This window comes from Spermophilus citellus (assembly GCF_964194105.1).
Source record: "Spermophilus citellus genome assembly, chromosome: 18".
NCBI classification, from domain to species: domain Eukaryota; kingdom Metazoa; phylum Chordata; class Mammalia; order Rodentia; family Sciuridae; genus Spermophilus; species Spermophilus citellus.
In genome coordinates this window covers 42228002-42254370 of record NC_138200.1, presented here as the reverse complement: position 1 = coordinate 42254370, position 26369 = coordinate 42228002, and the positions used below count along the sequence as shown (strand labels likewise).

The following is a 26369-nucleotide window of genomic DNA, read 5'->3' as shown; positions in this document are numbered from 1 at the left end:
CTCTTCCTTGGGTGACACTGACCACCCACAACTGAATGTCTTTCTTAGCCACATATATCTCTGAGCATACAGCTGACAGACTGAGAGACCTGGGTTCTAATCAGTACTTTCTCTCATTTGCTGCATGACTTGGGGAAAGTTCTAAGCCCTCTCTGGGCCATTTTCCATCTGTAAAATGCCCAGATCAGTCATTTTCAATCCTGACTGACCATTAGTCTAGGGAACTTTTAAATAATTATGATGCCTGGGACCTACAGCCAGAAATTCAGATTTAATTAATAAGGGATGAGGCCCAGGTATTGATACTTTTAAAATGCCCCACATCACTATAGAAGTTTATGATGGTTCAACTTATGATAGTTTTGACTTTATTATGGCCCCAAAGCAATAAGCGTTCAGAATTTTGAATTTTGACCTTTTTCCAGGCTAATGATATATGGTAATAATGCTCTCTTAAGATGCTGGCACCTTCAGTGAACTCCCAGTCAACCCCACGATCACAAGGGGAAGTCACCAATATCCTATAGCACACTGTGTTGCTTAGCTAGGAGGTTTGGCATCCTACTTGTAGTAAATGCCTTTTTGATTTACAGTATTTTCAAACTGCAATGGATTCAGCTGGACATAACCTGATCATAAGTAGAGGAGCATCAGGATCTTGCACAGCTGGTGTTGAGAAGCTGGAACCAGATCATTGGTTTTCCGGCTTCTGGAGGCAACAGCATGACCTTGATCTGGGGGCTCCTGAAGGATTCGGATGCTCAGGCCCACTCAGACCTTCTGAGTTAGAATTTCCCAGTGTGGGGTGGAGCTGGGCATGAGTGCATTTAAAAAGCTCTGGGAATGCTGCTGACATCTAAGCTTGGGAACTCCTGGAATCTATGGCGTCTGAGGTCTCTTTCAGCTCTGACTCTGAGGTCCTTCCAGGCAATTATTTTATTCTTTTTTTTCCCCATGCCAGAGCTGCCTGTTGGTGGTAAGCAGAGACGTCACCAGCTTGCAAGCTAAGCTTCAGTGTCCCCTGAGAATGCAGCCAGCTGGCAGCAGTGCAGAAAAGTGGTAAACACATTGAGCTTTCTTTATCAGCTGTGCCATGTACATGATGTGACAGCGGACTGGCTCTCAGGGTCAAGGCCAGCAGGGCCACTGAGGCTTTGTGTTAGCAGTTTGCCACTGCTGCTCAATTTTCTCTGCTCTATGCTTTGGCTCAAAGGTGGGTACTAGCCATAGGCTGCTACTGCCTGGACCCCAGCCCCAAACCCACTGGAACAGGAAAGAGATCAGCTTTGGAGACTTAGACTCTTTCGGGTAGCCCCTTATGGTGAGATGGGTGAATGCCTTGATTCCAGAAGAATCCAGGGCTAGAAAAAGGAACTGAGAGGAAGTATTGAAGCAGGCTTCAGGGCAGAGCTCTGACCCTACCCTGACTCAGAGAAGCCATCCTGATGTTGCCTTTCTTCCACACACATGTGGTGGTTTAATGCAGTGGAATTTATTGTGGGTAATGGAGTTTCAAGCTCCTATGGCTAATGAATGATTTCAAACGTGGAGAAAGATTTATTAAATAAGTCAAGCATACTCCTCTGCGAGAAGATGACTGTGAGTGAAAACAATTACATAGTTAAACAAGGAGGAAAGAATTTAAATGCATATTCAAAGTTTTCTATCAGTTTAAATGTCTGATTTAATAAAAAAGTTTGGGAGAATAGTTTCAACAAATTAGTCATCAAGATTTAATTTTTTTTTTTTTTTTGATTCAACAAGAAACCAACAACTCGGGTTGACATTTAAAGACATTACTGATTGGTGTTTGGAGAAGAAAACAAAAAAGCCTAGGAAATAAGTTCGGCAGCCTCTTGCAGTTCCTAGGTTCTGGTTTCCTAAGCACTCAGTGGACCTCTCCCTGTAGTGGAAGGCAGAGTCTGAGAAGCAGCAGGAACTAGTGTTCAGAGAGGAAAATCAGGGATGGGTTCCTGATGGTAGCAATGGTCCAGAACCTTCCAGAAACCTTGGCCCATTTTGTTGTGTATATGGAGAAGCTGAGGCTTCTCCAAGGTCGAATGGGTGATACATTGCTCCATTGCTCTTTCTGTGAAATGGGAGTAATAACATTGGCTTCAGCAATATCCAGGAGGAAGGTATGCAATGGTTAGTCCCTGGAAGTGATGGGTGTGGGAAGGATTGGTGGTGAGCTTCCATGGTAGGTTCACTTTGTGAGGGGCCTACCCACCTTGGCCACCTCACCAGTTGTGCTTCCAGAATCAGGGCTGGTTGAGGATGCCCTGTCCCCTCACTGAGCTGAGGACAAGCACAGGCACGAGAGTCCCTGACATTTTCCTTGAGACGGTGACAGCTGGTGAAACTTTTGACTAAAGGAATAAAGAGCAAGTGGCAAAAAAAAAAAAAAAAGTTAATGTGTTAAAAATGGTTTAAAAATGTGCTCTACCATCTGTTTGGCCACCAAGGTTTTTTGGGGCATGCGTGGGAGGAGAGACCTCGTCTCCCACTCCTGGGTCTCACCTCAGTCAGGGCCAATAATGAGGAACGTTACAAAGTCTGTGATTTTGTTTTCCATTTCTCCCAACCTTTCTTTCTGTTCCTGATATGCAGGTCCTTACTTTGTTTCCGGAAAGGATTTTTTTTTTAATTTCCCCAATTGAAATTAGTAATGAAATTTGGTAATGAAATTCTAAATCTGCAAAACCCAGTGTAGTCAGCTCAAAAGGCACGTTTTTTGGGCTAGAGTTATAGCTCAGTGGTAAAGTGCTTGTCTAGCGTGAGTGAGGCACTGGATTTGATTCTCAGTGCCACATGAAAACAAATAAATAAAATAAAGGTTAAATTCTTAAAAAAAAGCGGGGCGGGGGGAGGGTGCGTTTTTGATTTTGGCATTTGATTGCTGAAGTCTGATCCTATTGTAAGAGAAATGGGACTTCACTATTTATTTATTTATTTTTATTAGAGCATTATAATTATACATAGTAGTTAGGTTCATTTTGACAAAATCAGACATGCATGGAATTTGATTGACTCCATTCCAATCCCTTTCTCCCCCTTCCCTAACCTCTTTCCTCCTCCTATTCTCCTGATTCTTCTGCTCATTTATATATTTATTTTTGATCAGTGTTTTCTACTTATAAATAGAGGTGGAACCGCCTGTGGTACATCTATGTATGCACATGGTGTGATTTTTTTTTTATTTATTTTTATTGATTATTTAAAGCATTACATAGCTCATGGTGTGATTTTGTTGAATTCATTCTGCGTTTCCTCCCCTGTCCGGTCTCCCCTCCTCTTTCCTCCATCTCCTTCTTCTACTCCACGGATTTCCCTGTATCTATATGATACCTCATCTCACCCTCTTCTTTCCCCGCTTATTTTTCTCAAATTTCCACATATGAGAGAAAGCATTTGGCCCTTGATTTTCTGAGTCCAGCTTAGAGAAATGGGATGTTAAGAGACAGGTATTTAAGCTCTACTCTGCTTAGCTATGTTGTAATCTTTATATTTATTCAGGTTTTCCTTCCTGTCCTAAAGCGTTACACATTTCTCCCACTGACATTTCTTATTAAGTTTGTCGGAATTATTTTCCAAGGTTCTGTTTCCCTTTTGTTAAAAGGTTATAAAGATCCATATCATAATTAGTTATGGCTGTGGTCCATGAAAGCTATTAATTTTGTGTGTTGATTTTTATATGTGGTCCCCTTGATGAACTCCTATTTGATTATAATAACCTTTTGGTTCCTGTGGATTTTTTTAGGTAGATGGTTATATCGACTGCAAATATTAACAGCTTTGTCTCTTTCTATTCAGTGTTGAAGTTCTGATTTCCTTGTCTGTCTCCCTGGGCAAGCCTTCAGTACAATATTAAAAAGGAATAGTGATTATGAATACTTTTGCTTTGATTTCTATTTTAATGAGCATTAACTATGAAATTTGCTGTGGGTCTATGATAGAAAAACATTATCAAATCAAGTTTGTCAGTTTGTTTTGATCAGAAATGGGAATTAGATTTTGTCAAATTTCAGCATCCAGTTCAGATCATTTGTTGAGATGATTTTATCTTAGTGAGAGACATGGCTTGTTTTCTAATTTTGAAACAAATCTTACATTCTGCTCCCAATACACTGCTATTTTTGATTTTCTATACTTTGTGTAGGATTTTTGTACACATACTCACAAATAATATTGGGTTTTTGTTTTATTGTTTGTTTGCAGTACTGGGAATTAAATCCAGGGGTGCATCCCCAGCCCTTTATATTTTTATTTTGAGACAGAGTCTCCTAAGTTTCCAAGGCTGGACTTGAACTTGAGATCCTCCTACCTCAGCTTCCTGAGTTGCTGGGATTAAAGGCACAAAAGATCATGCCTGGTGTGACTTATGTTATTTTTTCCTCTTTCAACTGTGCTTCTCTTGTCTAGTTTTGGTATAAGGTCATGCTGGCCACACAAGATGACAAGGTAGTTTCCAGGTTCTTCTAGGCCCTGGGACAGTATACTGCATGGAATTATGGATTTCTTGAGTATTTGGTAGAACCTGACCATTAACTTTTCTACCTTACTCCTCTTTAGAGGGGTTTGGATAGGTTGATTTTTTTTTTTAATTAGTGCAATCTCATCTGTGATTATTTAGTATTTCATACTTTCCTTCTTTTTGAAGAAGCTTTTTGTGATTTATTGTTTCCCAGAAGATTATCCAATTTACCTAGATTTTTCAAATATTTTGGTTTAAATTAGCAATACTTTCTCTTTAATTTAAAATATGTTTTGTCTACCCTGTGTCTTTTCTCAGTATTAACACTATTTATTGTGTCAGTTCTCTGTCTTGCCACAGATTATTTTAGTTTATTATATTTTCAAAGAACCAGATTTTTAGTTTTGTTAGGATCTAAGGTTTTTTTCCTAGTTTTTAATTTTTGCAATTTATTCATATTAATATTTTTCTTTACTTACATTAGGCTTATTTAGTTTTTCTATTTCTAACTTCTTTTTTTTTAAGAGAGAGAGAGAGAGAGAGAGAGAGAGAGAGAGAGAGAGAATTTTTAACATTTATTTTTTAGTTTTCAGCGAACACAACATCCCTGTTTGTATGTGGTGCTGAGGATCGAACCTGGGCCGCACGCATGCCAGGTGAGCGCGCTACCACTTGAGCCACATCCACAGCACCTATTTCTAACTTCTTACATTTAAAAAATCTTACTTTTTAAATTTTTTTTAGTTTTTCTCTTTTTCCTGTGTAGTAAATTTAAAACTGTAAATTTTCCTGAGTCTGGTTTATATCTCAGGCTTTGATATATGGTTTCTTCTTGTCATTCATTTCTAAGTGGAAATATTATTTTCTCTTTGTTAACCTAAGAGCTATCTAAAAGGTATTTAACATTTTCGGTTGCATCAATCTTTTTTTAAACTATTCTTTTGTTTTTAATGTCTGTATTCCAATCCAAATGGTAACCTGACTGACATTTTTCTTAGGGAATTTGCTGAAATTTCCTTTGGAGCCTAATATGTGCATAGTTTCTTTGACTGTTTCATGTATAACTGAAAACAATGTTATTCAGATGCTCTCTATCTTTACCCAATCTATAGCTACTTGATCTGGAGATTTCTCGGTGACAAAGTATGTCACCATGATTGTAGCACTTTCTCCTGGTATATCTTTAAGCTTTTGCTGTATATATATTGAAGCTATGTTATTATGTGCATAAAACTTCATGATTGAGATATCCTTCTTTACAGTATTACATCTTATCAAGATGAATAACCTTTCCCCTTCAGCGCATTCATTGCTCTTTGTCTTACGAACTATTTTGCTTAATATGATTATATCTCGACTACTCTGTGTTTATTAGGATTTTCCTGGCATAGCTATTGCCATTATTTTATTTTTAACCTCCTTATGTCATTTTGCTTTAGGTATATCTTACCAGCAGCGTTTAACTGGATTTGAGTTTATAAATCTAAGAGTTTCTGTCAATCAACAGGGATTTAAAATCACTAACTTTTATTGAGATGACTGATATCATTGGACTTAATCCTGTCATTTGTTGTGCATTTGTTTATCATAAATTCTTATTTTCCCCCTTATCTCTCCTATTTTTGTTGAATGATTTTTCATTTCATATTTTCTTCTCTAATAACTTGAAGTCATTCAACCTATTTTCTGCTTCCAATAAATCCACTGCAATAGACTGATGCATTTTAAGAGAAATATGGTTATCTAGAGTCAATCCCTTTCCAGATCCTTCCAGTGAGAAATGCTAACACTTTTACTTCTTTCTTTCTCTTGCTACTAGTTCCTCTCTCCATCTGAACACTTACCATGCTCTTATGACCTAAGACCTCAGTTACAAAATATTCATGATTTTGCTTTAATAGTAAATTGAATTTCAGCTAGTAAACTTTCTTAATCTCTCTGACTCCCTCGTTTAATGTGGCTTCTTGGGCCCCAGGTTTTCCCATCTGGTTTCCTTTTTTCATTTCATATTGTTCCATTCTGTCTTAAGAATTCTTTCTTCCATGATTGAAAGTATTTTAATTTTCCCTACTTATGATGTAAAGATAATTATCATGGGCATCGAATTCTAGGTTAAAATAAATTCTCTCATAACTTTGAAATGATTATTGTTCTGTTGCCTGTTGCATTCAATGGTACCAGGAAGGATTTGGATGTCCCTGGATTCTCGTTCTTTACAAGGGGCTACAGACTTACTTGTGTCCCCTGAAAATCGACACATGAAGCCCTAACTTCCAGTGTGATAGTATCTGATAATGGGACCTTTGGAGATAGTTAGGAATGGAATTAGAACTCTTGTAAGAAGAGACACTGGAGGTCCCTCTCCTCCCCTCCCCTCCCCTCCCCTCCCCTCCCCTCCCCTCCCCTCTCCTCTCCTCTCCTCCTCTTGTATCATGTAGGAGCACAAGGAGAAGGTGGCAGCCTGCAAGTCAGGAAGAAGCCCTCACAAGAACAATGCTGGTACTTTGATCTAAGGCTTCCAATCTCCAGAATATAAATGTCTGTTGCTTACACTGCCCAGTCTATAGTATTTTGTTATGGTGGCCTAAGACTAGTGAGCAAGGCATTAGTTATCTGTTAGGGGAATGTTTTCTTCTTCCTTATAAATTTTTCCACATAGTGGGTCTCTTCTAAATTTATCTTGCTTGGCAGTTGATGGACCCTTCAGTCTGTGGACTTTCATCTTCTTCCCCTCTGGGGAGTTCCCTCGTCCTCTTATTTAAGGATTTCTTCTCTAGTCTCACTGTTCCCTCTTTTGGGATTTTGGTGCTGTTGGATTCATTCTCCATCTCTTTACATTTTTCTTATCTTCCAGGTATGCTTCTTTTTGTGCTGTTTCTGGGCAAAGTCCTTCTGATTTAGTAATTTTCTCTTTAGTTTTTACCTATTCTGATATTCAGCCCATATTTTGAAGTTTTTTAAAATTTCAGCACTCAAATTTTTGATTTCTAAGACTTTTAGTGGATCATTTAGTATATAGGCCATATGCCCTCACATGAGAATACTAATTGGACCTTTCTAGAAAAGTCTTTTCTATTTGTTCTATGATTTTTTTTCCTATGAGTTTTGAGTTCTTCAGTTTGTTAAATTTAGTTTTTCGTGATAAATTTTGCTCCTTGGATTGTTAAGTGGACTATTTCTCTTTAGTACCCAACTGCAAAGTTTCCCCAATAAGAAAGCTGAGACAAGATGGTGCATTCAGTGTCCCTTCCCAGTCTTATCTTTTACAAAACTGATTTATTTAAGAAAAACAACCAACTGTGATGAAGAGGCAGGCACCCCTCCTGTGGGTTTTCTTACTTAGAGATTGGGAGGGGACACTGAGAAAGTTGGGATTTTAAGTTTTCTCCTTTCTTCTTTTTTTATTTTGCAGGGGGTGGGGGGAGGGTTCTGCAGATTGAACTCAGGGGCACTCGACCACTGAGCCACATCTGCAGCCCTATTTTGTATTTTATTTAGAGACAGGGCCTCACTGAGTTGCTTAGCACCTTGCTTTTGCTGAGGCTGGCTTTGACCTCACAATCCTCCTGCCTCAACCTCCCGAGCCCATGGATTAAAGACATGTGCCACTGCACCCAGCAAGTTTCCTCCTTTCTTTCTATTGCTTGAGTGAACTCCAAATGCACTCTGGCTCCGGCTCCTCTAGGATCCCTCCCTTGTATCTTGCACCTGCAGAGAGTGGCCTCCGGGTTTGAATTTGTCTCTATATTTTTTCTTTTGTCTCTAGTTTAACCTTTCCACCCTCCTCCTATGTTTATGACATGATTTTTTGGGTAGATGTTTGTCCTTGAACTTTGCTCTGGATGTAAGCAGATATGAGGTCAAGAGTAGCTTGAAATAAATTTGCTCTCTTGGGTTTCTGCCATCACTATATAAGAGAAGTGTGTCCTGGATACACCTCTGGCCTAAGAAGGGCTGGGGGAAACCCAGAGCAGACCCAAGGCCAGAGGCAAACTCAGCTGAGCCCAGTTGAGATCAGCAGGTCTGCTCCAGCCAACTCACATGTGCCTGAGTGAGGATAAGTGAATGCTGTAAGTCACCAGATATTGGGGTCATTTGTTATGTTACATTATTATGGCAATAGCTGATTGATACATTTGTCTTATTGAACCCAGGCCAGGGCACACTCCCTCTTCACCCAACACTTCACTGACTAAGGTCATGGCCTTAGTCATAACAGTAAGAATGTGAGTTGTTTCCAGTTAGTGAGGTTAGTGTTTTGCAGGGCCTGGGACAGGACTGTAGCAGAAGGCAGGATAAAGCAGGCAGCCAATCTTGCTGAATTGTGCTGTCTGATGACTCTGCAGACAGGAAGAGCAAGGACTGGAAAGATTTCTAGTAGGAGCCAGTGGCACAGGCCTGGGGCTGGCTTTCTGCCTTGAGCCTTCTTCTCTCCTTTCCCCATGAGTCTTCCCATCAGGACACAGGGGCCAGTAATGCCTCCCTGAGCCTGAAATATAGTCTGACCCATGGCTTCTGGGTATATCAGACTAGGACAGCAGAGAACTGCTGTTCTGAAAGCGGAAATTATACCTTACGAAAGGACAATGTAGACATTGAGAATCAAATCTTATCAAAATATCCTGATTTGCATATTGAGGAAGTCAAGGGGAAAGCTCCTTTGTCTTCCTTCTTACCCAGTTGAAAAAAAGTGATTTTAAAGGAGGCTTTATAGCAATCATGTTTCTATTGCTTAAGTGAATTCCAAATGCTACTGTAAATTCCATTCATTATTTAAACAGCTTCAGCTCCTTTGAGAGCCTAAGTGCCTTACAGGAAGGAAGGAGCTACCAGTCCATGCAGGTTGGGGAGGGGCTCCTGCTTCCCTAGGCAGAGGGACAGGGTCTGTGGTGTTTATAAGGAATCTGTAGGATAGTGGGCCAAGAGCCCATTGAGTGGACCTGGGTCAATAAGAATAGGGCTGGGGGAATGTTTAAGATTATCTAGGATGTTTTCCTAACTTTCCAGGTCCTGAGAATCATCTGACGCACTGGTTAAAAATAGATCTCCAGGCCCTCCCCTGCAGATGCTATTTTAGTAGATCTGGAGTAGGGTCCAAATATCCATGCTTTAAAGAAGGATCCCAGGTGATTCTGATAGACACATGTGGATAGTACTGAGAAAACTGAGGCCCAAGCAGGGGTCTTGCTCTCACAAAGCCCCAGTTAGTGCTGGAGCTAAATCCAGGACACTATCACGCAGACTCAAGTGGCATGGTTTGGAATGGCTGATTTCGATCACTGTGGGATTGGACAGCCTGGTCTGAAGATTTGTTGGTCTCTGGTCCTGCTTTGGGGGGCTCATTTTCTCTTTGGAAGAATAGGCAAAGGCATTGCTCCTGAAGTCAGGTAGAACCAGGTTCAAATCCTGCCTTTGCTTTGAATTCACTGTATAATTTTGGGAAAAATGTTTAACTCTTTGGAGCCACTGATATCAGCTCTAAATCAAATAATGTATCTTCACCTAAGGTGTGGTCAATAAATAAGTATTGATTATGAAGTGCCAGACCCCTAAGCATGGGACAGGCCAGTATGATGAACTCATTTAATAAATAAAATAATCCACTTTCTAATCCCTTTTAAAATTAAGGAAAGTGAAGAAGAAAAACAATTTCAATGATTGATTGAAAATCACTCATATAACAAGTGAGGGGTGGAGATAGATTTGAACTTGGGCTGCCTGTGGTTCCCTTTTTTCCATTTGAGGTCAGGGCTTGGGTCATTCTTATCCCACGTACTCTTGGTGCTACAGGCCCTTGCATACACAGAGACTTCAATAAATGCTTGATAAACGAAATAGAGATTTAAGGCAAACAAACAAAAAAATGTACTTCTAGTGTGGCTGAGAATGAGGCATTGGCCTGGGGCAGCTGGAGAGAGCCAGTAAGAAGCCCTGGGAAAAGAGGCCTATACCAAGGGAAGGAGGGCAGGGCCTCCAGAACCAGTCCCTGGGAGTTAAAGACAAAATTCAGGCCGAACAATTAGCACTGAAATGTGCAGGAGCCAGGAAACTTCCTTGCATTGTCGCCTGCAATAAAGAAAAATCCAGACTGAACTGGCTGCTTCGATTAGAAGTGATGTAACGAGTAGGCTTTGGCCTAGTTTTCTTAAAGCAGGCGGGTCCCCTGGCTCTTCCCACACCCTTTTCTAAATTGTCAAGTGACACTTACCGCCATCTAGTGGTCACAGCCACACTGCACAGGCGTGGGGAAAAAAAGGTTCTGGATCATGGGGATTGGAAGATGGCTTTGGCTTCCCTTTCCCAAAAAGGTGAGGTCCCAGAAAGGGAATAATTCTGTTCAAAACATTCCCACAGTTTTCACTTTATTATATCTCAACAATTATAAGTCAGGATTTATTAGCTCCTTTTTATGGGTAGGACAAGTCCCTAAAGAGGAAGGGTCTTGCTCCAAAGTTGCATCATGGACTCTTGGTAGAGCCAAGACTAGGACCCACGTGTTCACAAAACTGATTTCTTTCTTTTTTTTTCTTTTATATTTTGGTGCTGTGGATTGATTCCAGGCCCCTGTGCATGCAAAGCAAGCACTACACCAACTGAGCTATATCCTCAGCCCACGAAACTGATTTCTTGACCTAGAAGTAGCACAGAGAAGCTTTCAGCTCCCTAAGTCTCCTTGGAAAAGGGATTTATCCTGGAGGTCTTGGGTGCCTGTCTACATGGAGGTGGGTCCCTTTCAGCTCACAACATTTGAGAGTTTTCTCTGGAATGAGACTCCTTAGGTGGGCTACCTGGGCCATAAATGGTCATGTGAGGTGTGTGGGGGGGTTGCAGAATATGAACACTGACTCTCAGCCCCAGACCCTACCAATCAATCTAAGCCCCAGACTCTCATAATCAATCATGAAATCAGACCCTACCACCAGACACTTAGTGAAAGCTTCTCTTTCCCTTAGATTAAAGATGGAGGAACAGGAATGACCAGCCATTCCCAGAAAAGAGGAATGACTCGGCTGATACCATACTGGGACAGACCATGGTTAAAGTCTTTCTTTCTCTCTTTCTTTCTTTTCTTACTGTGTCTTTCTGTTGTATACACTCAGTTATAAGAACTGGTGGCTGGAGGCCATACTATTTCAGGTAAATCTAACTGTTTTTGGCCAAGAGGGAAAATTGGATTCTAATATATTGCAAGTAACACCACAAAGTATGCAAATAAAGACCAGAGCCCCTGAATATTCATGTGTGTTTTAGCATTCGTAACAATGGTGGTTCTCAAACCTTTTAAGGAAATTTGAGGCAGAACTTGTTTTCATGGAAGAGATAAAGGCAATACAAATTGAGGAGGTTGACATTTGTTGCTGACATTTGTTGTGTCCCCCAGGCATGCCTGCAATGCTTGAGAGACAGGGAAACAGGGACTGGAAACCAAGCCATTGTGCAGGAGCACTGGATGTGGAGTCCTAACACTTGGGCGTTGGGTCTTGTCTGGCAAGAGTTTACAGTGTGTCCTTGGAAGTCACTTTCTCATTTGGATCCTTTCCTACTTTCTTGTCATTCCTAAAAAAAATCTCAACCTTCCTCCTGCCCAGGGTTGTGGGGAAGATCAAATGGAGGGAGTAGGAGAATGGGTGAGAAAATGTTTTGTGGAAAGTAAATTGTTATATTCATAAGTGATTCTTCTTTCACTAAGTCAGCATTAAATTATTATACAATAGAAATGGAAGACTGAAACATTCAATTCCATGAGTTTGGACTCATAATCAATCATGAAATCATTACCCCGAACAAGATAAAAAGCATTCACATCATGTTCTCCTGGGATCCTTTCTAGTCAACCTTCCCACCCCTCTGTTCTGATTTCTATCACCTTAGCTTGGTGAGCTTTGCCTCTTCTAGAACGTTCCATGAACAGGATGTGCTCTTTTGTGCTTGGCTTCTTTTGCCTACCATAATGCTTTTGAGATTCATCCAGGTCGATTTTTCCTTTATTGCTGAATAGTATTTTATTGTATGGACATACCATTGTTTGTATATTTTCCTGTTAAAAATATCTGAGTGATTTTGGATATTTGGATATTTGGATTAAGACTGCAAAGAGTATTCCAGTATATATTTTAAGTGCATTTATGAACACATGTCTGTTGAAATAGGAATGGGATCCTGGAGCATATATGATAGATATATGTTTAACCTTACCAGAAACTGCCAGACAGGGATCCAAAATGCTTGTACCATTTTACATTCTCAGAGGCAATGTCTAGCATTCTATTTTGTCTGTAGAATTCATATTTTGTGTTGTCAACCTTTCTCATGATAGCCATTCTGGTGGGCATGAAATGGTATCTCAGTGCAGTTTAAATTTGCATTGAAGTTGAGATCCTGTCATGGTCTATTAACCACATGCATATCTTCCTTTTCAATGTATCCTTTAAGTTATTTGCCCAATTTAAGAAACCTGGCTTATTGGGTTGGGGATGTGGCTCAAGTTGTAGTGCGTTCGCCTGGCATGCGTGTGGCCTGGGTTCGATCCTCAGCACCACATACAAACAAAGATGTTGTGTCCACCGAAAACTAAAAAATAAATATTATACATGAAGACATCTTTGTCTTCTCTAAGATTGCAAATATTTCCTCCTGTGTTTTATTCTAGAAGTGTTATGGTTTTCACTTTTATGCTTAGGTCTATGATCTGTCTTCATTTATTTTTGTGTAGGAAAGGATGATGGGGTTGACATTTAAATATTTCCATATGGAAAATGGCCACTGTTTGTTAACAAAACTTTCCTTTTCCTTTTGAACTGACTTAATACCTTTGAAGATTAATTTTTACATTAAAATGCTTAAAAAGTAATTAAATTTAAAAATGATCCTAGAGAGAGATGGTGACTATTTGGGGAATATAAAGTTTCATGAGTTTTAACTCATGTATAGATTTATGTAGCCACTGCCACAATCAGATATAGAACAGTTTGATTTCCGCAAGAAACTCCCCATACTATCTACCTTTGCTGACAAAAACACTCTCTAGATTACTGAAACTTTACAGCAACTCTTAAAATCAACTTTTAAAAACATGCTCTAAATTTGTACATCATTTTATAAATCATTTTGGCTATTTTAATTAATTTCCATTTCTACATAAATTTAAGAGTCAGCTTGTCAATATCTTCAAAAAATTTGTCCGGTATTTTGATTGGATTTATGTCAGATCTACAGATCATTTGGGGAAGCACTGACATCTTAACTCTGTTGAATTTTGCAATCCATGAACATGGTATATTTCTTCGTTTATTTAACCTTTGATTTTGTTCATTATAATTTTGTAGTCTTTAGCATATAAATCCTTTATGTGTATTCATTTTCTGAAAGGGTATTGTTACTGGGATTGTTTTAAAATGTTGTTTTTCACATGTATATTGATAATTTATAGAAATATGTTTTGTCTTGACCTTGTTTCCTGCAATCTTTCTTAATTTGCTAAATTTTAGAAGCTTTAATATAATATTTGGTGTTTTCTTCATAGACAATCATGTCCTCTGAAAATAGAAACAGTTTTATTCTTTTCTAATCTGTGTTTTTTCGTTTTTCTGTCTTGTTGCAAGGACTAGGACTTCCTGTACAATATTGAAAAGAAGTGACAAGAGTGAGCTTCCAAGCTCTGTTTCTGATTTGACAGATAAAGTTGCCAATTTTCCCCATCAAGGAGATTGTTAGCTGTAGATTTTTTATAGATTCCCTTTGTCAAGTTGAAGGAGTTCCCCTCTATTTTGGGTTTACCAATTTTTTTTTCTTTTTTATCAAGAATTGGTGTTGAATTTGTTAAATACTTTTTAATTGATATGACCATGTTTTGATTCTAAAAACTCAAATAATTCTTGTATTTCTGCTATAAACCTCACTTGGTTGTAATTTATATAGATATTGCTGGATTTGGTTGCTATAATTTTGTTGAGAAATTTTGTTTCTATAATTAAGAAGGCACTTAGTCTGTAGTCTTCTATTTGTGAATTTTTTTTTGTATGTTTCTGGTATCAAAGTAACACTGGATTCATAAAACAAGTGGAATATGTTATTTTCACTTTGCCATTCTGGAAGGAATGATTTAGAATTTATATCACTTCTTCTTTAAATATTTTATAGAATTTTCTAGTGAAATCATTTGACCCCAAAATTTTGACACAGATTCAAGTTCTTTAATATTTACAGTACTTTTAGGTTATCTATTTCATCTTTAGTAAATTTTGATTGATTACAGATGTGCAGGAATTGTTTGACATCATCTAAGTTTTTTGAATTTACATGTATTGTTATGTTAGATTGGACTTATATTCAATCTAGCAGGGGGGGAAGGTCATTCTGAACTGGTTCTGTAGTATTTGAATTAGAAGTATTTCCTTACTACTTTTAATGGCCATAGAATCTGTAGTGATATCCTCCTTTTAACTCCTGATATTAATAATTTGTGTCTTTTCTGTTTTTTTTTAATTTGTCAGTATTTCTAGGCATATCTAAATTTTTTGAGTAATTAAAAATAATTGGCTTGTTTAATTTTTAATTACCTTTCTGTTTTCAATTTCCTCAATTCTGTGAGATATATATATATATATATATATATATATATATATATATATATATATATTCTTTCCTTCTGGCTGCTTTGATTTAATTTTGATCATCCTTTTCTACTTCCTTGTGGTGGGCTCTCAGACTACAAATTTGGGACTTTTATTCTTTACTAATGTAAGCATTGAATACTATAAATTTCCCCCTAAACACTGTTTTAGATGCATCCCACATATTTTTTGTATTTTGCATTTTAATTCAGTTCAAACATTTTCTGATTTCTCTTGAGACTTATTTCTGTTTTACCCTCTGTTTATACTAACCCTGAATACAGCAGATCCAGAAATCCTGAAGTGGGTAGTATCATGAACATCGAGCTCTAGGAGAAGCTTTATAATTCTGTCTCAAAAACAGAAAGTGAAACTTCTACTCTTACAAATCAAGCATCATCAAAAAATTAGATTTTATTAACACCACCTGATTTTAAAAATTGCTGTAAAGTTTCAGTATTCTAGAGAGTGTGTTTGTTAGCAAAGGTAGACTCAAGGTAGCTGGGTCTCAGCACGGAGCCAGAGAGTGTGTTTGCAAGTCTGCATTATTTATAAGTGTGTTGTTCAATATGCCAGTGTTGGAAGATTCTCCTCTTCTCTTTCTACTGTTGATTTTCAGTTTAATTCTATTATAGTTTGAGAACATACTTTAAATTTTTTTTGTATTTGTTCTTTTTAGTTGTACATGACAGTGGAATCTATTTTGACATATTTATACAAATATGGAATATATCTTATTCTAATTAGGATCCTAGCCTTGTGGATGTACATAATGTTGAGATTCACTGTGGCATATTCATATATGAACATAGACAAGTTATCTCAGATTCATTTCACTGTCTTTTCTATTCCTTCCCCCTCCTTTCCCTTCATTTCCCTTTGTCAAATGCACTGAAGTTCTATTTTCCCCCACAATCACAATCAGAGAGAACATCCAAGCTTTGGGTTTTTAGGATTGGCTTATTTGACTTAGCATGATAGTCTCTAGATCCATTCATTTACCAGCAAAAGTCATTCTTCTTTATGGTAGAGTAATATTCCATTGTGTATATAAATCACATTTTCTTTATCCATTCATCTGTTGATGGACATCTAGGTTGATTCAATAGCTTAGCTTATGGTGAATTGTGATACTATAAACATTGATATGGCCATGTCACCGTAGAATGCTGATTTTTAACTCCTTTGAATATATACTGAGGAGTGGGAAAACTGGGTCATGAGAACATACTTTGTATGGTTTCAGTTATTTTTAAATTAGTTAACATTTGTAACCCAGGACCCATGGTCCATATTGGTGAGTATTTAATATGCACTTGAAAAAAATGTGTATATTGCTTTTGTTGGGAGAGAGTGTTTTATAAATGTTAATAAAATCTAAGTTGTTGATGATGTTTGATTTGTAAGAGTAGAAGTTTCACTTTCTGTTTCTTGAGACAGAATTATAAAGCTTCTTCTAGAACTCACTGTTCATGATACTACCCACTTCAGGATTTCTGGATCTGCTGGATTCAGGGTTAGTAGAAACAGGGTAAAAGGTAATTCATAACTGGTTCAATAGCACTTGAATTCTGATCTCAACTCATATCTACCTGTTATTATTTACTTTATAGATTCCTCAGGGTGATTCACATATTCTGAACAGGTTTTAAAATTGATTTTTTTTCTTTGGGCAACTCTCTGTTCTTGCAGGTGTGTATGGAGTGGACCTCAATTGCAGTCCTGTGAGCCCTGCCCTACCTATTTACTGTATTCTACCCAACGCTATAACAATTGGGTGAGGAACAGGCACGTGACTCAAGTCATTTCTGAGGCTTGTGTGGGTATCAGTGGGAACCAGAATCTCTTTTCACTGGGGTTATTTAGCCTCTGTGATGGAATCACAGCTTGGGAAGTGTTTGCCTGAGAGTGAAAGGACACATTGAGGAAAATGAGCTGGACAAGGAGAGGGAGCCACCCTTAAGGGGCTTGCTGAGGCACCTCTGTCCACGTTCCTAAAGCTACCAGGAATCTCTCACATTCCAGTTCAGGAACCTGAGCAAAGTAAAACAAAACAAAACAACAAAACAACAAAACTACCTTCTCTGCATTATCCAGTATCAGTTGTCAATATTAAAGAAATATTAATACATATCTACATATCTTAAGTTTTTTTTCAATTTTCTTATATATCTCTGTCAAGAGATCCATTGGTCCCTTAAGCCCTGGGGTGGCAGCCCCTTCCTTGTGAGACAGCAAATAGCTGATTTTATGGTTCTCCAAACAGAAATGGTTGTCCTTAGAGAATCTCAGCATGAAAACTGGGCAGAGAAGCTGGGTCTCAGCACGGAGCCAGAGAGTGTGTTTGCAAGTCTGCATCTGCTGGCAAGATTCATGTGAAAGGCAGACTGTGCGCCAGGGTTTATTTTTAATAATCAGAAGCCCATCTTACTTTTGAAATGTGCTGTAGCTTCCTGTGACGAAAGGGAAAAGACAGTTCATTCCATCTTTGTCTCACCCCATGGAATCTACATTTCTGGGAGCTCAGTGATGACGTGGCTTATTCACCTCTGGGACTCAATATTCAGAAGAAAAATAAAATGAGTGGGGGTGAGGGAAAAGGCAGAATTTCTAGAAACAGAAAAGGAAGATTATCTGTTTCTCTGTAGTGTTTTGCTACCTCTGTTAAAATTCATCAGGATTCCAAATTATGGGGTAGGTAATGTTCTGGCAGGGAGATGAGGATGTGCTCAGCATGAGGGTGAGAGAGCTTAGAACCACAGAGACAGGGGGCTCTGAGCCCAATGTTTTTCTGAGAGAGAGAGGAGGACCCTGGAGGGAAGGGCTCTACCCACTGTGACATGGAGAGTTAAAGCAGAATAAGAATCATGCCCTGGAGAAGGCTCCTCTGTGTGGCCTACAGCATCCCCTCCTGGTCCACACCATCCATGACTAATTTCAACCCCACACATTCCCAGAGTATGCCTTTGGAGGACCCCTGGGTGTGCCCATGCCCTCCTCCAGTTACTCATCCATCTGGCCACCTCCAGGTGAGGGGGCATGAGGCAAGGCCTGAGATATGGAGGATGCATCCAGAAGCAGGCCATTTGCTCTGGACAATGGAACACGAGTAGACGTGACCCATGTCAGGAGGGGGGCCTCCAGGAAAACCTGACTCACTGCCATGAGGGTTTATGGAGCGAGCACTTCTTCCATACACTGCTCTGTGCTGGGAAGCCTCTGGAAGCGCAATCTGTCCTACCCTCCATGAGCTCACTGCCCAGTGGGACAGGCGGATATGGAAGCATTAATGACCCAGGGTAATTGGGAACAGACCAGTTGTGTCTTGGCAGGGGAGATCAAAGAAGGGAGTGATCAGCTCTGCTGGTGGCTAGGATTCCTTAGAACAGCAGCCTGGAATCGAATCTTGAAGGACATGTCGGGTTCTCCTGGTAGGTAAGGTGCATGAAGAATCCCAGGAGAGGAGCCTCCCTCTTTGCTTTTATATCTTGTGACATTTGTCTCACTTGCCTTTTGTGAAACCACCATCAGTCTGCCTGGTCTCCTGTAGCCCGTTTACTGTTGGACCAAACACCACTGTGCCTCAGTTTCCTCATCTGTTAAGACAGTGTATTACCGTGTTCCCTTACTAGAGTTGTCCTCAGAATTAAATTGTTTCATCGCATGGAGAGCTGTGACGATGTGTGGAACGCACAAGACAATGCCCTTTGCAGTGAGCATTCAGTAAATGTTAAAAAATCCAATACTTTTTCTATGCCTCAAAGCCATTCTCTTCATCAAAGTGTTCTTCAACCCAAAGTGGCCTCTGTTATCAAAAACAAAACTCTATTCTGGCTGTTGGAAACCTCTAGTAGCTTTATGCCCATACTAAAAATAAATCTGTCTTGTTCTTTCTTTTGTTGCTATAACCACAAGACTGGACAATTGATAAAGAACAAAGGTTTATATATAAAGGTTTACACCACAGACTGGGTAATTGATAAACAATAGAGATTTATTCAGGTCATGATTCTGGAGGTTAGGGTTCGAGGAAGAGGGACCACATCTGGTGAGGACCTTCCTGCAGGAGGAGAGGACTCTCTGTAGAATCCCAGGGCATCAAGCTTACTAACTTGGGTCTTTCTTCCTCTACTTATAAAACCACTGATATAACTATGAAGGTCCCAGCCTCCTCACCTTCTCTAACCTTAATTACCTCCCAAAGGCTCCATCACCAAATATATTAACCTGACTTTGGGGATTAAGTTGCCACATTAATTTTGGAGGGGCAGACATTCAGACCACAGCAGCATCTGTGAATCAGCTCATGATCTGATCTATATTGGCACCACAAGAAGATGGCTCTAAGACTAGGGCCCTGCTGGGAAAGCACAATGTATGCTTGGAACCAATCATAAAGAGACCCCATAGGCCACCCGCCTTTCCAGCTAGTGGGTGCTTTGACATAGAAATCATCATCACCAGAATGGGGCTGTAGGGTTGGGTAGAGAGATCCCAGAGGATCTCCAAACAGATCCTCCAGCAAGTACTCCAAACAAACACACTAAGAAAGGGAGGATGCTGTCTTGGAGGGTTGTAAAGGTGGCATTGTGCCACACAGATGCCAGACATCTCCTTTCCCTTCTCTTTCATTAGTTCTTTCAGGCATGGGAAGTAGATTTCCAAGCATCACAGGAAGTCAGGCATGCTGCTGAGAATAGCCCTGAAATCATACCACAGTGACTGGGGTCCTGAGAAGAACGGAGGGGCCCACATTGAGCGCACATTGGAGAATGGTGAACTAAGAATACGGGCATGCTGCTTGGGCCCATCTACAGACTGGAATTTTGGCAACAATGGTAATTTCAGCTTTTGTGTGTCATCTCTATGACTCAATGTTTTACTATGTTGCTTCCTGCTTATTAAAATCTATTCCTGATAAATTTGTGATGAGGTGGTTGGCAGGCTCGCCTGTCTCGTATTTTATACGGTCCCAGGAGGAGTAGGTGGAGGTATATGGAAGGGAGGATGTGCCAAAAAGGGGGGAGGGCATTCGTCATTGAGACAGATCCCTAGGAGAGTTCATTGGGAAGAGACACACTGACAAAGAATTTACACACAGGCATCTGTCCAGAGAGAATCTGAGGTTGCTTGCTTACTAAAAAAAAAAAAAAGAGGTGTCGAATTCAGAATTGTGGGGTTGAATTGGAAGATTTCTAGGGAGAAGTGGCTCTTGGTTGGATCTTGGAAGATGCCTGAACTTTGGATATATAAAAGGAGAAGAGATGGTCTTCCAAGATGACTATGATAGCTACTTTTAGGTCTCAACTTGACTGGGCTATAGGGTACCAAGATGTTTGGTCAAGTATTCTTGTGGGTGTGTTTGTGAAGGTGTTTTTAGATAAGGTTAACATTTGAATCGGTACCTTGAGTAAGGCATATTGCCCTCCCAATGTGGGTGGCTCTTATTGAATCAGTTGAAAGCTAAATAGAACAACCTGCCCCCACCCCCATTCTCCTATGAATAAGTGGGGGCCCCTTCCTGCCTGACTGTTTTGAACTTGGACATAGTTTTCTTTTTTCAGTTTTTAGATTCAAACTGGACTATCAGTTCTCCTTGGGTCTCCAGCCTGCCAGTTTACAGATTGGATTTTTCTCCAGCACCTCTTCTGTTTCTGAGAATTTCAAATTTGGACCAGAACTATCAGCTCTCCTGGGTCTTCAGCTTGCCAACTGTAGATCTTGGCATTTCTCAGCTTCCATAATGCTGTGAGTCAACTCCTTACCCCCTCCCCCCACCCCCGACACACACTGCTAAATCTATTGGCTTCTATTGGTTTGATTTCTCTGCACAGAACCCTGACAAATATGATAGAGAACATAGCTTTCAAAGCAGAGTTGCAATAAGCACTGAGCTAGCACTTTCTGCACATTTAATCCCTTGGCTCAGTCTGTGGGATTCATTTCGGAGTCTAGCCTGTGGATCGATACTGTACCAATATTTATTGAGCACCTACTATAAGCCAGAGTGATGACATATTTTATATACTCATTTATTTAATGCATTTATTCAATCAACAGATATTTACTGAGTATCTAATGAATGCTTGCAATGCATCAGTGAACAAAATAATAATCTATGTGCTCTCAAAGTTTATATTGAGTTGGGGAAATACAGAGCCATAACAATAGATATGATAAATATATTAATTATACAGTATGTTAAAAGGTGATTAATACTATAAAATGTTGAGTAAAGGGCATTAAATATACTGGGTTTAATGCCTTTTAATGGTTGGCGTTGGGTTGCAATCTTAAGTCGGTTAGTCAGGGAGGCCTCACTATGAAGAAAATCTGAGCAAAGAAATGAAAAGCAGGTGAAGGAGCAATCAGACCCGGCAGTGGGGACAGCGAGTGCAAAGGCCCTGAGGTGAGAAATTTTCTGGAGCATTTGAGGAGGTGGGAAGGTGAGAGTGGCTAGATGGGGGTGAATAAAAGGAGAGGAGAAGGAAGTAAAGTCAAGGATTAAAAAAAGAGAGAGACAGAAAAAGAAGCAGACCATTGTAAAGAATGTGGCCTTAATTCCTAGACAGGAGTCTTTGCAGGGGGGTGATTGAATCTGTTTTACAATTTAGTAGAGTCACTGTGGCTGCTGTGTTTCAGTGGGTCAGGCCAGAGATAGTGGTGGTTTGGACCAGGATAGTGCCAAACAGAGGGGACAACATACTCAGAGTGACTAGAGTATAGTGGGCAAGGGCACCCTGGCATAGGACGAGAACGTTGTGTGGACAGGCATTTGGGGACTGAAGTTGGTCAGGCACTGGTCCTTCGGTTGCTGGGTTGTGGGGACTTCTGACAGGGTCCTGGAGAAGGCTTATGATGCGAGTGTTCAGGATCAGAAAGTATTTAAATATTTTAACAGCTCTTACATCCTATGATGTGCCCTCTAGGGATCAGGATGGAGCAACCAACTGTGAGGACTCGAGTGCCCACGGAGAGTTTTGCTTGTACCCTGGCAAAACTGCAGTAGCCACTGCAGGGCAGAGGAGGGTGGGTGTCAGGACCCAGCTGGCTTTTACGGAATGGAGTCCAAACTGAGAAGGGTGAGGCTCTAAATTCAGCCGCAGAATTCAAGCAGGCACCAGTATCAGGACATAAGATTAGTAATATTTTCATGTGCTATTTAAAAAATTTAAAAATAATTTAGAAATTCATTGTGAACAATAATACTGACATTTTTGACATGGGCAGCATCTAGACCTGCTTTTGCTTGTCCCAACCTTGCTCTTCTTGACAATTCTTACCCTGTTCCATGTTATCTTTAATAATAAATTAAAATTGATACAAATTGGTTCATCAGGGGCATTTTGGGCATCAATTTTTATTTTTAAAAATACTGCATGGAAATATTTTATTTTTCTCAGTTGCTGAGTATTTCTGGCATTTCCATACTTTTGGAGCCTTGCCCTGGTTTGGAAATGATGACCTGGGATTGGGGGGAGCATGGAGGCCCAGAGAGCAGAGTGGGGGAGGGGTGCACATGAGAGATGCAGCCAGATTGTGGGGTGCAAGCGGAGGGTGTGTGCGGCAGGCCTGCTGCTCGCTCCTCCTCCTGAGGATTCTGGGGAGGGGGCAAAAGGGTGTGCTGTCAGCAGCCCATCTGCACGGTGCACCTGCCAACCGGGCTTGGGAGCCAAGCGCCTACTTTCCTTGGTGAGGCTGCTTGGGAACCGTTTTCCCAGGAAGATGGGAAGCATCTCCTGGTCTGACTTGGTGGTGCCTTGGGGCCGACCCAAGACATTTCCTAGGAGTATGGACCCCTACCTTTTCCCATCTGGTACACACCCTGATCCACTTACCCTCTCAACTGTGACTCAGGTGAGCCCTGGTCCCAGTGTGTGAGAATCTTCACAGACCCCACCAGCCATAGGCTCCTGGCCACCTGCTCTGTCACTGAGTGGCTTCAACCTGCCTCGTAGCATCAATATTGTAAGTCAATTCAGATTTCCAGGACATCATGGCCAGGAGAGGGGATGATGGAACACCTAGAATCTCCCCGTGTTGGAGGTGACATGAGGCGGGACTCAATAGCTACCCCTAACTGGCTTCTGTCTTTTCCAGTCTGGAGGTCAGTTCACCAGCCTGGATCATTCCACTGTGTCTTCATTTTTCTAGAAGCCTTTGTTATCACCAGGCAGAACCTGGGAATGAAGCCAACATGAAACCCAAAGCTGAGTAGTTATGAGAGAGCAAATCTAGATTCTTCATTGGATCCCCTGGATGCAGCCATATCTGAGCCAGGGCTCCTCAAACATGAATCATTAAACTACTGTTTTGTCTTAAACCAAAATTTCAGCTGGACTTTTGATCACTTGAAATGGCAAGAATGGGCCCTACTTCCTTGATTAATACAAGAACTTAGCCACCTATGAGGATCCCACCTGGAAGACAAGGGTGGCGATCCTCTCTGGGGCAGTGTGGAACATAGCCTACCTACTCCAGGTGTGATCTTTGATCAGCAGCATTATTATCATTTAGGAACTTGCTAGAAAGGCAGAATCTCAGCTCTTTCCCCAGATTTACAAAATTAATATCCTGAATATATTTTTACAAGTGCCCCAGGTGATAAATAGGTGAGAAGTGCTAAGGTTCAGATAGGCTTTGAATGTGTCCCCTGAATGTTCATAGACCGGAAGCCTGGACCCCACTGTGGCAATGTTAAGTTGGTGGAAGCCTCAAGAAGTGGAGCCTGTTGGAAGGTGATGAGGTCACTGGGGTGCTGTCTTTGGAGGGAATTAATGTAGCTCTCAGAGGATCCAGTCAAGTTCCTGTAGGAACAGGCTGTTATAAAAAGAACAAGCCTGGCCCCTGAATCTCTCTGGCTTCCTGTCTCCCCTTGTGATTGCTCTTGCATGAGTTCTACCCTTGAGATGCCAAGTACCATGAGCCCTCAGTAGAGGCCAAACAATGAGGCTGCCCTATCTTGGACTTTTAACCTCCAAGTCTTTGAGATAAATCAACTTTAAAAAAAATTATAAAGTACCCAGCCTCAGAGGGTTTTGTTATAGCAATAGAAAATGGACAAATACAAGAAGCATTTGTGTTGAGGGCGAATCTTTTTTGTTTCCTGGGTCTTCTTTTGTGATTGGGTAGAGTTTAGAAGTTAACTGGAGTTTGGGATCAAGGTTCAAATCATAGCTTTGAAAACTTATTTGTTCAAGAACAAGGAGCATTACTTAAATATCTCTGAGTTTCTATTTTTTCTTCTGGAGAATCAGGGGTAATGACAGTAACTAACTGCCATGACTTTTAAAAGGATTTTGTGTATTTTACTCATGGAAAGTGCTTGGCACACTTTCAGGATAGAGGAAGAGCTCAAAATGTGCCAGCTAGGATTATTTCCACAACTCTGCAGTGGGGTTGCTTCATGCTCAGCCCACCTAATAACTTTTGATAGATCAAATGAGACAACAGATGGGAAAACATTTTTGGAATGTGCAAATTGATGAAAAAGGAGAGATTTTTCTAAATCTTAAAAGAAAATCATTCACAAAGGTTTTTCATCTATATGTGGTTAGTAGCTGGTTGGCTTCAATATGTGCCTTTGAACAAGGGTAGGAACCAGGTAAAGAGGTGAGGACAGGTCACCAGGAGGGTGCAGGGCTCTGAGCTGAGGGTCAGAAGGGCCAAAGGGCTTCTATCTTCCAGGGGGACACTGGATCAGAGCATTTGGGAAGTGAGCCTTGACTGAAAGACTCCAGAGAGCCCTGGGTGTTATGGATGAGGATCTTGGGCTTCAACCAGGAGGTAATGGAGATGAAACTAATTGCAGCGGACACCCAAATGACCGTGGCTTCTCTGTAGCCCTTTGACCTGCTGGATTGCCAATCTGTTTCTCTCTTAAGAGAGTGGCTTCAGGTGTTGTTCAAACCTCAGAAAAGCTTCAGTTGGGCCTTGGAGACCTAATTCAGCAGCCCCCTAGAAGTCATGGAAGGCCATGTGGGAGAAGAGGCCTGCCATCCTGGGAACCACTCAGTCACCCTGGAGGCACCACCCAAGGGAAGCTTTGGTGCACAGCTGGGCCTTCTGTGACAGGTTCTGTATGTGACTGAGAGTTGGGTCTCAGCCCAGCTGATGGGAGTCGGGTGGGAAGGGTCCTGCAGGGTGCTGCCAAGGCTCCAGGGGTAATAACAGTAACTAACTGTTTGGGTGAATGGTGGTCAGCCATGTGTTATTGGAGAAGACATGTGGACCCTCTGCCCAGTTCTTGATTCACACTAGGGATCCACCTCAGTGGAGATACTGAGCCTGGCTTTTGAGACTCCTAGGGGTAGGGAAGTGAACTAGGAGAAAAGCTTATTGGATTTCGATAATGGTCCCATCAGTCTCAGATACTTGTGGTCTCCAAATGAAGAGGCAGAGACCGAGAGGTTGAGAAACTGCCAACTCCAGCTTCGGGCATGAGGAGGCATTACAGTGTGAGGGAAAGAACAGACCAGAAGTCAGGCAGAACCAGGGTCAGGTCCCGCTCCTCCTGTTTAATCTTACCATCTCTTCACTTTGTGCCTCATTTCTCCATTAAAAGTAAGGAACACTCCCTTTCTTACAGGAGTCATGTTACCATTAACCCTGAGAGCACAACTGAAGTTCAGGGTCAGTGTGTGGGCCAGAAAAAGAGGTCTGTAGGGATTACTGAATTCAGAAACTGATGGAATGTGGCGGGGGGATTAGAACAGAGTTGGGTGGTCACTTCAGGACAATTCTTTCTAAGAAAGAGACATACAGTTTAAAAGAGAGCCAACATCACCGGTCTTAGGGCATAAGGGCTCACTCTAGTTGGAATAGCAGACAGATCCAACCACCAAGGTGACACTACGAGGGTTATGGTGGGGACGCTTTGCCTCTGTTCAGCCGCTCCCTCCCTGGACCCACAGCCACACCTCTGGAGATGGGCTTTGGGTGAATGTTGGTCAGCACTTGGAAAGATGAGGTGGACCCAGAGCAGAGGAAAGTGAGGGCCAATTGGGGTGCTCCAGGTGCCTTTGTGTTATGGTTTGAATGTGAAGTGTTCCTGAAAAACTCACATGTGAGATAATGTAAGAAGGGTCAGAGGAGAAATGATTGGGTTGTAACACAATCAATGAGTTAATCCCCTGATAAAGATTAACTGAGTGGTAACTGAAGTGGTGGGGTGTGGCTGGAGAAGGTAGGAATTGGGGATGGCTTTGGGACATATATTTTATATCTGGAGAGTGGAGTCTCTCTGTGCTTTCTGATCATTATGTGAGCTGCTTCCTTCTGCC

At 40.9% G+C, this 26369-nt stretch overlaps 1 long non-coding RNA gene across 1 annotated transcript; it reads left to right on the top strand.

The window, feature by feature from the left end:
• The first annotated feature begins 1109 nt into the window (after positions 1 to 1109).
• Positions 1110 to 23300, top strand: LOC308637975. The gene is made up of 4 exons (XR_014019718.1): positions 1110 to 1213; positions 19723 to 19925; positions 20652 to 20835; positions 23188 to 23300. It is a non-coding gene; the product is annotated as an uncharacterized lncRNA (long non-coding RNA).
• The last annotated feature ends 3069 nt before the right edge of the window (positions 23301 to 26369 follow it).